Source organism: Helianthus annuus, chromosome 16 (genome assembly GCF_002127325.2).
Source record: "Helianthus annuus cultivar XRQ/B chromosome 16, HanXRQr2.0-SUNRISE, whole genome shotgun sequence".
Classification (NCBI taxonomy): Eukaryota; Viridiplantae; Streptophyta; class Magnoliopsida; order Asterales; family Asteraceae; genus Helianthus; species Helianthus annuus.
Window position 1 is genome coordinate 175067937 of NC_035448.2, and position 5000 is coordinate 175072936.

The following is a 5000-nucleotide window of genomic DNA, read 5'->3' on the forward strand; positions in this document are numbered from 1 at the left end:
CCGACCTAGATTTTAGTTTTCAAAAAATATTTATTAAACACTCTAGTCATAATAGTGCAAAAAAATCATTGGACAAAAAAAAATTATAAAGTTTTACACTAGCAGGCTAACATTTTTATAGAAAAACTAAGAAAAATTGGTTTTTAATAATCCCACGTTTACAATCTTGTACACAGTAATCCCACCTTTACTCTTGGAACATAATAATCCCACGTTTTTAAAATATTTTCCCAATGATCTCAATTAACTTAAAACTAACCATTGTTAGTTTTATCCCACATGTCATCCCAGTCACCATCCTAGCCACCAGGGTTTTTTTTTTTTTTTTTTTTGATTCTCTTGAACCCTTGACATTCTACTCTTTTCATAATCATTCATATGTCTGTTGGAGCTTTGTCCTTGCATACTTTTATCTTCCATTACTGGTGTACACAAAAAAGAAAAATCTGATTAAATCATTCATAAAAGGTCCAAATAAATAAGAAATAAAGATTTATAAAAAAGATAAAAGAATAAAAACTAAAAATAAAATACATGCCTTTTAACAAACCTCATGAAAATAATTAATCGATACAAAGATATCGATGCTTATGTTTACCTATTATGACGGGAATTCAAAGAATGAAAACGGGTCAATTAAACAAAGGTAACGGGGAACCGACGAGCCTATGATGATTTGATGTTCAAAATGAATGAAATGCACCAAGTGATAACAAACAATCAACACATAACACAAATACTTCACATAATAGTAAATTGCACATAGTTGAATTGGTAAAATGAAATAAAGATACACGACACATGATACACCTCAAAAACGTATAAATAAACTGGAAAAAGGGAGTTGTAAGATTCACTCACAATTTTGCGTTGAATGTTCCTTGAAGATAAGCACACAAATTGGGATCTAGAGATTTGGATCAACGAAGATTATCCTATAACGAGAACGTGAAGATGTACTTAAATCATAGGAACTTAATATTAAATTAATAATAGATTTTTTTAAATAACTAAATTGATTAATTTGTTATTTAATAATTATTTAATTAAATAGGTTTTTAATAATTTTTATAATTCTGTTTTCAAAACAATAAATACTAAAAAAATACATGTATTCCTAAATTCAATCTTATTACAAAAGAAAGAGTGGTGGCTGGGATCGAACCCAAGACCACCTGTCTCCCGTGTAGCATTCTAAGAACTGCGACATGTTTTGTATAGTGTTATATCTTGTTCCGTATATAAAGTTAATAAACAGGTTAGAGCTCATCATTTATGGGTTTTATAACAAAAAGAAAACCAGTTGGAGCAAGAGAGTCCGAGACGGGACTAGAACCCGCAACCACCAGACAAGTTACAAACAACCGTAACCACACCACTGAGTCATGACAATTGATCTTTCAATATTTAGATTTTGTTTTTAACTAGAGCATCCCGAATCTTTCATACACAAAAATCACTTTTTATAGTAACCGAATTAATCTTGTGTGGACTGCAAGCCTTTATAGTACTGATATGGATATCAAACATGATTTTTTGCCCCCCTAATTTTCTTTATTCCAATTTGATTCATAAGAAACAAATAGAAAGGGTGTAGGTGATGATGCACGCTTCGGTTCTCATTTGTTAATCATGCTAATTCAAACACCTATTGTTCATTATTCGGCACATATTTCGAAATAATCTTTGCCGATCAGAATTGTACGAACCAAAGAATTATTTGATGTATTCCGACTCGAATCAAGAAGAGCCCAATGAAATATTAATCATCTGATGAAACCGTCACATCATCTCTTAATCAAAATACCAATTTGAAAGATTTACAAATCATCAAGATTTCTTGAACCAAGATACCATGATTTAATGGATTCTTTGAATCCTTGTTTTATCATTTCAAAGACAACAATAATAATGAACAAATCGTAAAAGGAAAACCAATTGAGCCTAACGTAAAAGAATGTAATAAAGTTTCACACCACACCACACAATCAAAAAGTAAAAGAATCGAAAAGATGAAATAATAATCAAAGCGTAAACCGTTAGAAATCATTTATAAGATAAAAAAACCATTAAGGAATCACCGAAGAAGATCGACATCTCACATCTCGCATTCCAAATAGGCCGCTTAGTTTGGAGATGATAACATATTATGCAAAAACAAACTTTCCCACCACATGATCATCGAATATATGTAATTAACAATTACTTTTCTGGCTTCAATGGAAATCTAAACTCCAACTTATATATATGTTTGTATTTATATACCAGGAGATTGGCACAAAGTGATTTCATTCATCAGTATGAAAAAAAAAATATATATATATATATATAAAGGAAACTGGGCACGCTGATTTATGAATAACAAATCGTCATGAATAACAAATCGTCATGCCTTATTATTATTATTTAAGTAATTGAAATAATAAAATAAAATAACAAAATCAAATTATAAATGAAGAGACACACGGGTTAATGAAAAGTATACATCTATTGATTGTCATGCCTTATTGTTATTACATTTAAAATAATAGTAATAACAAAACGAAGAGACATGTTCATTAATAGTTATTCGTAACCCTCATTCCAAACTATTGTGTCTTTTTCTAAATCATTGTGTCCTAAGTTACATTTATATATAATAAACAAAGAGTAAATTGAAAGGGTGCGAGTAAAATAAACTAAAGAATGTGACTTTTAAACAAATGAGACATAACCCAAGCTTTTATATATAACAAACAAATGGTAAAATGAAAGGGTGTGAGTAAAATAAACTAAAGGGTGTGTCTTTTAAACAAATAAGACAAAACCTAAGTTGCTAATTGTATAAGGGTGTTATTAACATCAATTAACTGTATCATCTTCTTCATTTTGAAAAGAAACGCATACTGTTATATAACATGCTCAAATGTTCAGTTGATTAACTAATGTATAAAGTCAGAAATAGATATGTATCAACAGATGATTAAATGAAGAACAAAAAGAACGAGAAGATATATACCGAAAATGGGTTGAGTCGAGTTCCGACGTAAAAACTCTGGCGAATGTGTAGCGGGTGTTGGTTCAGGCCCCTTTGATGACACACACAACACACACGTATGTATAATATAGTAGAGTTGCAGAAAGAAATTTTGTATTCAATAATCTAAAGGGTACATCACAAATAAGAGAATACTACTATTTATACTAAAATAATAACCATCACATGCAAAAAAAAAAAAAAACTCAGTCCACGTCTCCATGAAACCAGCAACAACCTACAACGTTAATATCCACTACCCGGTCAAACCCCAATCTTTTCCCACGTTTAAAACAACTTTGACTATGTTGATATCGATCCATAGCTTCGACCCGTATCCGAAAACCTGAATTTGACCCGACCCATCAAGATTAACCCAACATTCACCCCCTTAATCTTGATGTCGGTTCTTGCAACTTGCTCTTATCTTGCTTGCGTTCGTTCTTTATTTTCTTGTCTTGCTATAACCGGAATCGGTTTCTTGCTATACTTGCTAACTTGCTTGGATTCGAACCCGTACTTGCTTGCTTCGAACCCTCTTTCTTGCGAACTTGCTATTCGAACACAACGTCCGATCTTGCTACTTGCTACGAGCCACGCATGACTCGGTTCTTGCAACACGAACACACGGGTCCAATCACTTGCTCTTCGAATACCTGAAACGGTCTTTCTATCTTATTAGACTTCCTTTTTCAGCTAATTTGGATCAGCTTTTCTTTCTCTCGGTCTTTCATTCTTCTTTCTTTAACCTGCTTTGCTTTAACACTGTCTGTTCTGGCAAAAACCAGAATCTGTATTCTTGCTAAATGAACCACATGGCTTTGATTACATGCTTCAACGTCTTCCTGTTGATCAAAAATGCTCAACTCTTGCTTTCACTTTCTTTCTACAACTTTCTTGATTGACTCTTTCTTTCTTTCTAGTCGATTTCTTCTCTATTTCCCCCCGGAACTCAATTTCCGGCAGCGGTCACGGTCTTTGTCTCCCATCAGAACAACTTTCCAACGGCGGTCTTCTGATCACCAGTTCTTCTTATCCGGTGACGACGGTCTATATCAGTCTTCACGGTCTTGTCACCCGCGAGTTCTTCGGTCTTTCTTTCAAGACGTTCTGTCAACTATGGCTTCGGTCTCTTATCGCCGGTCTTTCTTTCTTACACCGGTACGGTCATTTTCCGGCGACGGTTTCTTTCTTCGGTCTTTGCTGCAGTAGCAGCTGGTCTTCACACTCCTTTACACAAAGCTAACAGCCACGAAACACAATGTTTATCACTGGTCACCCCCGTCATCTTAACCGGTACGTCTACCACAACAACGGTCTACCGAAAACACCATAACGCCTCTGTCTTCTGCTATATAACGATCCCGAACCCTTTTTTACGCCTGCCCTCCACCGACCGACACACCTGCCGGCGGCGGAGGCTTCCTCCGATCTTCAAACCCGCTTCTCGACGAGCCCCAGGCTCTGATACCAAATGTTGGTTCATGCCCCTTTGATTACACGCACAACACACACGTATGTATAAGATAGTAGAGTTGCAGAAAGAAACTTTTGTATTCAATAATCTAAAGGGTACATCACAAATAAGAGAATACTACTATTTATACTAAAATAATAACCAAAAAAAAAAACTCAGTCCACGTCCCCATGAAACCAGCAACAACCTACAACGTTAATATCCACTACCCGGTCAAACCCATCTTTTCCCACGTTTAAAACATCTTTGACTATGTTGATATCGATCCATAGCTTCAACCCGTATCTGAAAACCTGAATTTGACCCGACCCATCAAGATTAACCCAACAGCGGGTTGTAGAACCTTCGAACTCCGGTGGGTTTGTCTGAGATTAGAGAGAAGGTGTAAACGAGAATAAAATTCCATAAACCAACTGTTATGAGAGAAGAAGAAGATCTTGGTGTTTTTTTTTTCGGTTCATAAGGAAAGGATTTACACTCTAATCTTGATTGTAGATTGTCTATGGT